The following is a 12,686-nucleotide window of genomic DNA, read 5'->3' on the forward strand; positions in this document are numbered from 1 at the left end:
TTCCTTCTCCCCTGTAATGCCTGCCTGTGGCTGACATGTGGCTGGAGGCTGGAGGCAGGACACAAGGCTGTGGAAAGGGTCTGTGCTCAAAAGGGTCCGTGCTGGCTCTTTCTGAGAAAATATGAAAGTTCTGTTCCCCTTTAAAAGATTGAACATAAATATTTTGAGGGGTTTGTCTTCTGACTGTCTTTTGTTCATCCTCATTTTTTTCAATTGTTAATTTTCAGTCATACTGTTTAAAAATTGAAAAAGTTCATAAGAAAATAGATGGTTTCCAAAAAAAAATCATGAAGTTTTCCATCAAATATGTTTTTAATAGGAAATTTGATTATCTCTGCTTATCATCTAGTCCCACAGTTGCCTGATTGTACAATACAGCTGTAACATAGAGTTCCTCTAGGTACATAAGACCTAGAACTAATTTAGATTTAGAGATTGAAAAGGGGCTCTGCATCCTCCTGATTTTGCATACAATCTATCTTATGGATCCATCCATAGGAGTTGTGCAGGGCAACAGTGGGATCATGGGCAGCTGATTGCTGCCTTATCAATTTATCAAATATGTATTGTGTATTAAAGGCAAATTTCCCATCATTCTTATTATAGGTTGAGATAATCTCGGTGCCAGTGGCTTGGGAAAAGAATTCCATTCTTTTAACTGTCCTACCATCTGAATAGGAAAAGTTAAACAAACATCTTCTTAAGTGTTGTGCAGACAAAAATCCAGGCAAGATACCTTTTATTGCACCAATTCAAAAAGTTGGAAAAAAATCTTCTTAGCAAGCTCTCAGGTATAAATACCCTTTGTCAGGCTGAGGAAGCATCTGCAGAAATTCAACAATCATCACCCCTCCATCCAACTGTCTCTTGCATACTCCAGCAAGCAACACCATCTCCTTTTTAGACACAATGATCAGTATCCAGAATGGTAAAAAAGCGAGTATGCGGTCTAAGCTACGCTGAGAGGCTAATGTTTGTTGTTGGGTTTTTGAGGCCTTTGACGGGTTTTTGCTGGGATACGCCCAGATGGGAGGCTGAGGACGAGCAACAGGGTGATCAAGCCTGAGGTTAATGGTAAAATACCACATTATACAAACCCACAGACCAACATATGCATCTGTACAGAACCAGCAATCACCCTAAATATACCATGTAAACTGTAATCCAGCCAAGCCCTAAGATACCACCAAATTTGCACTGAGAAGAACACCCAGGATTGCCACCTCACAAATCTCAAAAAGGCTTTCACTCAACAAGTGTCAGGTACCCAGCTTGTAGCCACTTTGGTCTAGAGGAAAAGGCAATCAAAGAAATTAAAGATTTTTTTAAAATTCTTTATGCAATTAAAGGCAATTAAAGAATTTTTTTTGCAAAAATCTTGTTGGTCTTATAAAAGATATCGTGTCTACTACAAGTCATGATTGCCTTTCAATCAACAAGGACACGCCTCTGTAAATATTTTATTTCATTTTATATAACTGCCGTGTGACATTTTTCACATTTATGTAACTTTATAGTCTTATCTATAAGTTAGTCCAAACCAAAATATCTATTTAGTAAATGCTATTGCGCGCGCTAAGCGCGCGCGAGTTTTGTATCTCCCGTGCGGGCAAAGTTTTGTATTTCCTGCACGCATGAAGTTTCCTTTGTCTACCGCGCATGCGAATTTTGTATCAAGCTGCGCATGCGTATTTTGTAAGTTTCTTTTCTATCCTGTAAGTTTCATTTCTGCGGAAACACAACCTATGTAAAAAGTCTGCCTAGCAACACCTATGTAAAAGAAACTGCCCTATCCCTGCACGCTTAGCTTACATTGTAGTTAGTGTCATAGAGGCGGTCCAACCAACATCAATAAAGAGGTGAAGAGGCAAGAAACGGCAGAGACGATGACTGGATAAACCTCAGGCTTGATCACCCTGTTGCTGGTCCTCAGCCTCCCATCTGGGCGTATCCCAGCGAAAACCCGTCAAAGGCCTCGAAAACCCAACAACAAACATTAGCCTCTCAGCGTAGCTTAGACCACATACCCGCTTTTACCATACCTCTGCGCTTATACTTTAGCTGCAACTTCGCTCCAGCCAGTCTCCCCTCTTATTCATAAGAGGGTGAGGCCAGGTGAGTTGAATAAACCCTTTTACTTTAAACTTTGAAAGCATATAGCATTTCGCCTACTTGCGCCAGTAAGGCAAACCTCGAGGGTGGTCGACGAGCCACCTCTTATCCCGCCTCACAAGCCGCGTACTCGCTCGCTCCGTAAAGTCCGCGGCTCACCAAGCGGTGTTGGAGTCTCTAATCCAGCATTTCGCAACATCCTCCAGAGAGATAGATCACACATTTGAAAGAGCCACCCGGATACCACGTGAAAAATTGCTGCAGTATAGAAAGAAAACCCCCACAAATTGCATACTGCTAGTTATGACATATCACCTCTGCCTGGATCCTATATGGAAAATCCTCAAATACTTGCAACCCATACTAGAATAAGAACCATTTCTTAGAGAAATCTTCCCAGAACCACTCATTCTAGCCTTCAAACAGGCACTGAACCTCGTGAACCTTATCACCAGAAGCAAACTTCCTATGGCCCTGTGACAGTTAATCTATACCCACAAAAATAAATCATAATCTCTTGTTTTAATATGAATTGGTTAATTTCCTTTATTTCTGGCCTGCCATGACTGATGGAATAAGGTAGTAAAAAAAAATACAGACCTGAGAGAGAAAGAAGATATTGTGCCTGCAGTTCAGCAAAAATAACTCTTCTGCAGAGTATTATGTCTCTCTTAGACAACTAACATCTTAGATATATTTAGTTCTCTCTCTGGGAGCAGTCAGTTTCTTGGTTGCTTGCCCTGTTCTCCTCTGCACAGGTCCCAAGCAAATGGCAAACCTATGCTACCTTGTATTTTCTACTGATATATAAAATGTGGAGTTCTCTCTTCTGTTAATCTTTATCCACTCTTGTTCCTTTCTCTTTTTTAGGCCCTGAGACATCCTCGGGTATCAGACTCACCAACTTGGAAGTCTCTCTTGTTACCTCACTTCAGCTTCCCAGGTAAGTCGCTTTCCAGGACTCTTATTCTGTTCCCTTCTTTCTGCCATCTGTCATCTCTCTCTTGTAGTCTTTCCATATATATTCTGGGTTTCTTTCTTCTCGTTTCAGGAACTAATTCTGGGCTCTGTTCTCCTTTAAATCCTTCTGGCCATCTCCTGCCTCTCTCACAGCTGGCACTCTCTCCTTCTTCCCTCAGCACATGCTGCTCTTTGTTTTTATCTGGGTCCCGATCCCCTCCATCTGGGTAACCCCACCCTTTTCCCTCCTTGGACTCATTGCTAACGTAAGTTCTCTGTTTCCCTTCACTTCCCCGGAGTTCTGTGATGGGGCAGACTTGTTGCCATGTCACAGGTCCAAAACACACCAAATGGAGCCATGACAAAAATTTTTAAACCTGCCAACATATCTACACCACCCCCACAATTACTACACCCCACAACAGAACCATGAGCATTCCTGGATCTTACAACCGCACCTCCAGAAATGTAATATATCTCATTCAGTGCACCAAATACCCTGATGGAAAATATATAGTAGAGACCAAACAACAACTGTGCACCAGAATGAATGCACACCAGAAGTCTGTCAAAGACAAGAATGCCCAATTACTAGGCATGTGTAAATAGCAAAGTATTTGATTTGCATTCAGGCCACTCGGAGGACAGTAATTTAGTTCATTGATGTGAATCACTGTCTCCATTCGATATGGCTGAATCAAAATCAGAGACTGAGTGCTAGTTCAGAGAGATTTGGAGATTCAGATCAGCCTGTGAGAGGCAGGCACAGCCAGGTAGTTGCAGGTTCTACCGCAGCTCCTCTGGTTGTGCCTGCCTCTCCCTGAGCCGGGGGAGCTGTGTGAGAAGCCCACATGGCTACCCTGCCCATCCACACCTGGCCACAGTCTCCCAGCACTTAAAAAAAAATCCCCATGCTCACCAGCTGCAGCAGCAGGGAACAGGGCCCCTGAGGGCTCATGGCAGAGCGGGGCATGGGGAGGCAGCAGGGATCACCCCCCACTGTGCACCCAGGCAGCAGCTGCCCTATGGCATGGGTACAGCATGGCTTGGCAGGGTGGTACACACTGTCTGGGAGCTGGGGCTGCTACAGCTGAGTGGTGAGAGGCTCCAGCCAACAGGTGGATCCACACCAGCTCCCAGACAGCGTGCAGCACTCTGCTGCACCATGCTGTACCCATGCCATGGGACAGCTGTTGCACAGGTGGCAAGCTATGGGGGTGATCCCTCCTTCCCCCCGCTGTGGGGGAGAACTCTGTCATGAGCCCTCAGAGGCCTCGATCGCTGCTGCTGCAACTGGTGAGTGTGGGGCTTTTTTTTTTAAGTGCCAGGATGCTGGGGCCTTGCAGGGCAGCCATGGGGGCTTCTCCTGTGGCTCTCCCCATCCAGGGAGAGGCAGGCACAGTCAGAGGAGCTACAGTAGAACCTGCAGCCACACGGCTGTGCCTGCCTCTCCCCAGCTGATCTGAATCTCCGAATCTCTCCAAATCTTTTCCAAATCTATTTGGGGGTTTCGGATTTAATTTGGATCTTCTAATGGGTCTCCTGATTTGATTCAAATTTGGACATTCAGCTGTTGAATCAGCCTGAGTCTCCTCTGAATCAAATCCATGACTGAAGCTTCGCGCAGCCCTACCAATTACCTGTAGGGGCACATTTCTCGCTAGAAAACTACTCTGTCTCCGATCTCTCATTTCTAATCCTCAAAGGGAATTTATGAAACACTTTTCACAGATAAGCCTATGAACTTCACTTCATCAGCCTCCTGGATATAAAAAATCATGGGCTAAGTATAGACATTGGTTTTATGACACATTATAACCTGCCTAACATCTGACTCCCTAGGTACCTCTCTACTATTTACCAGCTACTTTCCTCTTCCCTGCCCCCCACCCATCCCCTCCTCAGTTTACATCTTCACTATTTACTTTTCTTGCATGCATACCAGCCCAGTTTCTGGCTTCTTATTATTCCATCCAGGAAGAGCAGACAACAACTGCAGATGCTTCGTCAGGTTGACAAAGGATATTTTTACAAAAAGCTTGCTAAGAAGAATTTCTTCAACTACTAGAGTTGGTCTAATAAAAGATTTCAGCTTTACCCAAATCTGCCTATGTCCTTGTCTGCCTATGTCCTTAAAACAACACAGCTACAACCTACACCCCCGTGCAGATTAAAAGGGTTTTGGCAGAAAGCATGGCTGGTGACTTTTCATGCACAATGCATTTTTCTGTAAGTTTCTGCTTTATGATAGCTCTATCTCAAAGAGAAGTTAGAAACCCAAAGTGACAATTGGTCAGTGAATAGCAATAGATCTCAAAAACCCCAGTGACCCTATGATTTGCTGTAGGTCCTACTGAGTTTATAACAGCAAAAAATGTGGCCCTTACTTAAAGGATATCTGCTCACTGACTTAATCTGGACAGTTTTGGTGGTGCTTCCTGAAATGACAGAGCAGAACCATCTTTTAGTAGACTACTACACACTGGGTACCTGAGAGAGAATAGGAGTTAAGTGACAAGAGTGTTCTTAAGACTGTGTTTAGATGAGAAATTTCTTTGAAGGCTAACCAGAGAAACAGTTAGGAAGACTGTCAATCACACAAATATAAATGCTAAAGGCTATGGTAGTTTATTATTGGATTCCTATAGTGATACATTAGTAAGTCAATTCTAATAATGAATTGTACTATGAACACTTTAGTAATAAGGGTTAACCACCAGATTTCACCTTTACACAAGTATATTTGCATATTCAAATATAGTTAAAACCCAGGAGCTGTGGGGAGGCGAGACACAGGGTTCACATAAGAAAAAGGTAGAAGCTCTGTGGGGGGGAATATTCAGTTAGGGTCATATGCAGTTGGAAAACTGCATCAAAGGCTTTTATGACCTTTTGTGCAGCTCACATTTAGATTCTACATTTGGAACCAAAGTAGGAATTGTTTCTTCCCTTACATTCCTGTTTTGAAATTTCACTGAGAAAAATAACGTCTAGATTTGTTTGTATTCTGCTGGAGTTTGTAGTAAAGCTCTACTTCAAAGGTGTTAGTTTGTTTAAGGAAAAATACTGGTAACCCATTCCCTACAGTGAGTATTCAATATCAAATAGTAATTGCATAGGTATGGCTGTAGCTTTGATCATGCACAACTTACTTTCTTAACTTTACTACTTTAAGTAGCTCCACTGTGAATGATGGTAAGCTCACAGAAAGAATTACTTTCCAAATGAGTTTCCTCCTGGTCTGATTAGTTACTGATTTGAGCACTTCAAACTGTAGAGTGATTCAGCACGGTGAAGACATGTAGCATTCCTTTCCTCCCCCATGCCTCCTAAAGTTCCATTAAAGCATGTAGATGTGCTTCTCTCCAACCATAGAAGCCTCCTATATCTGGAGGTTCCCAAGGAAAGAACAGGAAAGCTTATTGGCTTCAATTAATCATTAGAGACTGACAGTGGGCAAGGTGATTGGCTGTCTGGGGTCATGTGCTTTCTGTGTGGGCTTAGCGAGAGAGAGAAAGAGAGAGAGTTTCAGCAGCAGAGCTGGGGGAGGCAGAAGTGAAGGGCATCAGCAGGGCTGGGAGGGGACCAGGGGGCTCTGGATCAGGAGTGAGAGGCACAGGGAATGATATGGGTGACTGTGGGTTTGGTGTGTAGGGCACTGGTAGTACCAGGGGGTTGTGGGTTGGAAATGAGGGGTACCAGCAAGGGGTGGGGCATAGGCGACATGTAGTGGGGAACATGGGGTGGCACATGCCCCCCCTGAGATTGGCCCTTTACAGCTGGGGAGTGGAGAGCACTGGCTGGTGCTCCCCATGAGAAGTGCCAGTGGCACTTCAGGTTTTCCCACTGGCACTTCCAGGGTCATTGATTGACTGCTGGTGCTCCCCTCACAAGAGTCAGGAGGAACCAGTCACTCATGGGGTGGGGAGCAGGGAACTGATGTTTGAGAGTGAGGGGCACTGGCAAACAGGGCTGGGGTCAGTGGGTCCAGAGTGTGAGGCAGCAGCAGGGCTGGGAGGGGTGCCTTGTCAGTGAGGGGCAAGAGAATGGTAAAGGGCAGGGCACCAGCATGTCCCTTCTCACTTCACCATCATATTCCCCCTGCCCTTCCCCCCACTTCCGGACAGGTGTTCTATTTTTTCGGACCTGGAAAAAATAACCCTAATTCCTAACCTTGCTGTGAAATGCCAGGGAACCCTCACTATTACACTCCTCTAGAGAAGGAAGACATTTCAGGAAGTGCTTCAAAAATGATCTTTAAGTGTAATTTTGAAGTATTTTATCTTGTGGGAATTTCGGTACCCTCACTGTTTATGGCACTTCAAAGGCATTTGAACCACTTCAAATAGCATCTGTCCATCATGGGAGTAAATCAATTTAGAAATGAAACCCATAACACCCCCCTCCCCCACTGAGATCATAACCTCCACCTACCCACATTTAAAGCACAAATTTTTTTGGTTTAAATTCATCATCACACCCAACTATAAATGTGTTCATAAGCATGCTACCTAATGCCTAATTACTGCATTAATGGAAATTAAAATAATTCTTAAAATGTTAATCTTTTAGATTTAGTGTTTAGAACTGGGGCAAGCACATATCTAAAATGTTAAAAAAAAAAAGACTGCATAATGGAACAATATGCAGGGGTATATGATTGGTCATGGCTGAAATCCTAGGCTTTCCTATAATTATCCAAGGACACCAAGAGAGAGGATGTCACTTTTATTGGGTGGGCAGATTATCTAAGAAAATAAAAAGATTGTCAGAGCAGGCATTTTGATTAAACTATTTAATAACTTATTTTTTGCCCAGCATTATGCTGTTCTACTCATACAACTGAAGGTTTTATCCCTGTAAGTGGATACATTGTCTAATTTACTATAACTGGGTGTATGCCAGCTTGTTTTTACTCGCATGTAATCTTCTATTATCTTCATTTTTTCAGCTGAAAACTGTTCATTCTGGCCCAAACTACTTTTTATTCCAATAACCACTGATTACAATGGAAATATTAGAAATGTTCTTCACAATTGTAGCATCGAAACTGTGTGAATATGTATACAGCTCTCTGTGAATCTGCATATGGAAACTGGATCACTGCATCATGATGATGTTTTCCAGATTCATATATAAGTGACAGATATTAGAAAATACTCCCAGTACTATCTATGGCCCATCTAAAAAATGTGCATTAAAAATAGGATATAATCATATCTTGCCTGTGGTCAACCTCCTGCGTGTTGGCAATTTCATCCCTGAGGTCCTAAACATCAGAGTAGTGCCAGATGAGTACATGATGGAATCTGAGAAAAATATCATGCTTGTTACACTGCTGAAAATTACCTGGTAATTTCATTTGATAACTAGTTTAACATTTAAGCATGATAAATTATGCCTTGTAACAGGATGTAGGAATAGGAAATTGAGGGGCAGACAAAAAAAAATGGAAATCAGTGATTTTCAGAGCTGTAATTCAGCAACCTTTGTCACCTTTGATAGGAACAAAATTCAGATAAAACCATATTGGAGGTTTTAATCCAAAACAGGTCTGGATTAAACAGAGATACTGACCTCTTCCTCCCAACTACTGACAAAGTGTCCATAAGTAAGATATCAACATACCCTAGCAAAATTTCCAACACAGATAATGACCAACCTGATAACTAATATAATGGGGACTGGTTAGAGTCAGTATTATGCCATACTATTACTGTTTTGCAAATAAGTTACTTTCCATCTATTAAATATTCATATTTTCATGAAAATAATTATGGAAATTGTTAAAATGTTACCCTTTAGATTGAGTTCAGAACTGGAGCAAACTGTTTACTACAAAATGTTTTAAAAAATGGAAAAATGAGTAGAATGTAGGGAAGTTTAGCAAGAGTGAGTTTGACACAGTAAGAATAAAATTATATTAATAATTATTAACAATTACACTTGCTTCAACTTATAATTTCAACTACCAGTATATACTAGCTTAATAGAACTTCTGCTTATGGACATACATATCAATTTTCAAGAAATCCACCGCTTCATCAGAAAAAAGCCTATTATCCCTAATAATATAGTGTATATATAAAAGTAGATGTAGCTTAACTTAATGAGACATTCAAGACCCTGCCAAAAAGTTGTTTCATATAAGGAGTCTTCTAAAAAAAAAGGTGAAGATGAATTTTAGCATAAGCTGGGGCAATAATTTAACATGATGGGTTTAAGGGTGTGGTTGCTTTTACAGATCTTATGTATTCTATAACTAGAAACCAATTAAAAAATAAGAAATGCAATTGTTAATGTGGGTTGTGTGTTTTTCACAAATATTCCGAAAACTGACAGCTGCTAACCCTGATATCAGAAAAAATAGTGGGGAGAGGAGAAGATACCATTTTAATCCCTTATTTAACTTGCAAATTTGTAAAACTTTCCAAAAGCAAAAATACAAACTGGAGAATGTTGTTCCTTGGGCAGTTTTTCACCCTAAAGCTCTCACATACCTCTTTAATAGTTCTTCATGACAGATTACAGAAGTAAGAAAATATTTATGGCCACATGACATGTCCTGCTGTTTTCACTGGTACAACAGTAGAGCTGTGCAATTGGACACCTTGAGCTATAAATTAAATATCTGAAACAATATGGTACTCAAAAGAGACACCTGACAATCCTGAAAGGAACCCTCACAGCACAGCGTTGTGAGTTGAAAAAGCATCAGCCTATTTGTTTAAAATGCGAGGAGGAAAACAGCAGTTTATTTTCACAATTTATTCAGTTCCCTACCGTATGGCGTAATATATAGCCTTTGATGTTTAAATATGTCATAAAAACAACTCTTTAATCTTTCACCTTCGCTACTGGTAATACCAGAGCATACATTATAGGTATTTAGGAAACCATGGAAGCCAGTCTAGATTTGTCTCCATCCTTTGATTTGACTTCTATGCCTCCCCAAAACGTTAGTCCTCTGATTAATGGTCTTACTCCTATGTGACTAGCTTTTTATTAGCTTTGTGTTTTGCTTCCCCATGCTCCTGCCACTTGGGATAAAGCTATACAATTCTGCCTAAATCTTCGTCTCATTTTGGGCAATCACCTTCAGTAAGCCCTGTAGCAGCAGCTCCCCTTTCTTATCTGCATTCTTCCATTCTGTCACTGTTTCAATAGTAAGGCAATGTCTACATTGCAAATTTAGTGTGTTAAACAGCATCACCTTCAAACACATGCTGTGCATCTCTGCATGTGTTTCTCCACCTAACCATTCATGTGGTATTAGGTTGGGCTAATTGGTGCCAGTCACTCAGCAGGAACAATCAAATCATCTTTGGCATCATGCAAGCATGCCTATACTGTTTCTAGGTTTTGATTGCACCAAGTAAGAGTTAGAGTTGGATACTGTAATTTGTTTTGTGTCCTCAGAAGGTATGAATGAAAACACAATCCTTCTGCTGGTGTCTTGGGTCACTAATGAGATCCTTGAAACAGGCTTCTTAAGCAAAGGGTCATTTACAAACAAAGAATTTTATTGCAACTTACTCCACATGAATCTAAAGCCCAATATTTGAGAAAGGTGTTGTAGGAATGCTTACCAACACATACAAGCCACAGGAGCATAGAAACCATTGAAAACCTCTGATCTGAGCTCCTTCCTCATCCTTTTTATCCCATTGATGATCTTCTGAATGACTTTCTTTCTGTCCCCAGCAGTAACCAGCTGAAGCTCTGAAGCAAGGCATTTGGTTGTATCTTGACTATATTGTAGGGAATGAAGATAATCCTCATCTTCCAAGGCCCATGAAAAAGGAAAATGTATAGGGGGATTCAGAGTCATGTTTTCCAAAGCCAGAAGGGACCACAATGATTAAACAACCCAAATCCCACCTATTCCCTAAAAGAAACAAGGCAGACAAGGTTTTTTGGGTGAATCTGATATCTTTTATTAGACCACCTTAAATAGTTGGAAAACAATTATTAAGCAAGCTTTCAGGTTCAAAAACCCTTCTTCAGGCTAAGAAAGTTTCAGTAGTTGGTGTGTGCTCTTCCTGGATGGAATGAAAAGTAAAGAAGCCAGAAGCTGGTTTGGTAAGCAGACAAGACAGATAGTCAGTGAAAATGTAGATTGAGGAGTCAATGGATGAGAGACAGGCTGGGAGAAGGGGGGAAGAGGGAGAAGGGGGATGAATAGTGGAGAGACACCTGGGGAGTCAGCTGTCAGGCAGGTTATAATGTGTCATAAATCCAATGTCTATATTTAGTCCATGGTTTTTAGTATCCAGGAGGTTGATGAAGTGCAGTTCATAGGCTCATCTCTGGGAAGTGTTTTGTAAGTTTCCTTTGAGGATCAGGACCGAGAGATTGGAGAGAGAGTGGTTGTCTTGTGAGAAATGTTTGGTCTCTCCTACATATTTTCCAGCAGGGCATTTGGTGCATTGGATGAGATATGTTACATTTCTGGAGGTGCAGCTGTAAGATTCAGGAATGCCGATGGCTCTGTTGTGTGGTGTAATAATTGTGGGGGTGGAGGAGATGTGTTGGCAGATTTTGCATTTCTTGTCATGGCACGGTCTGGATCCTTTTGGGGTGTTCTGGGCTTGAGGAAGTAATATCTTACAACTCAGAATACAGACCGAAAGATATTACTGACCTTATACACTTCATCCTCACACACAACGATTTCATGTTTAATAACCAACACTTCCTCCAGATGATGGGAACAGCTATGGGCACCAAAATGGCCCCACAGTATGCCAACCTTTTTATGAGCCACCTGGAAGAAGACTTTCTCAAGAACTGCACCATCAAACCCTTGTTATACCTGAGATATATCAACAACATCTTCATCATGTGGACTGAAAACCTGCAATCTCTGATTGAGTTCCATCAGAAATTCAACAATCACCACCCCTCCATCTGACTTTCTCTAGAATACTCCAGCATCAACATCTCCTTTTTAGACATGATGATCAGTATCCAGAATGATAAAATACAGACTACATTATACAAGATACCCACAGACCAACATACATATCTGCATCACCCTAAGCACCAAAAAAGCTGTGATATATAGCCAAGATCTCAGTCTTCCTTAGCCTGACAAAGGGTTTTTGAACCTGAAAGCTTGCTTAATAATTGTTTTCCAACTATTTAAGCTGGTCTAATAAAAGAGATCAGAGTCACTCAAAGAACCTTGTCTGCCTATGTCCTTAGACCAACATGGCTACAACCTACAGCCCTAAAAGAAACAATGTATTTGTTTGTGTCATGGTTTGATTGGTTGGTTATGTTTTGTTTTTACTGGATTACAGCCTACCTTTATAAAGAATATGCTATCTGTTTGTAAGGACTCCAAATGGAGGTAAATATAGGCACCTTCCCTAGAAAATATTCCCAGTATTTATGATATCCCTGTTAGGAAGTTTCAACTCATTTAAATGTCAATTTTGTATAACATCAGGTTCCAAACTTAATTTCTTATGTCTTTCTCAGAAAATATAGCAAGTCCTCACAGTCTTTAGCATGTCGTTATTTAAAAAGTGATAAAGTTACAAAAGATGATCTAGTTGATCTCTTTAAGTATTATATAAGGTTTAGTTTCCACACCCTGAAACATGTAA

This window comes from Crocodylus siamensis, chromosome 3 (genome assembly GCF_052110815.1).
Source record: "Crocodylus siamensis isolate JL-2025a chromosome 3, ASM5211081v1, whole genome shotgun sequence".
Lineage (NCBI taxonomy): Eukaryota > Metazoa > Chordata > Crocodylia > Crocodylidae > Crocodylus > Crocodylus siamensis.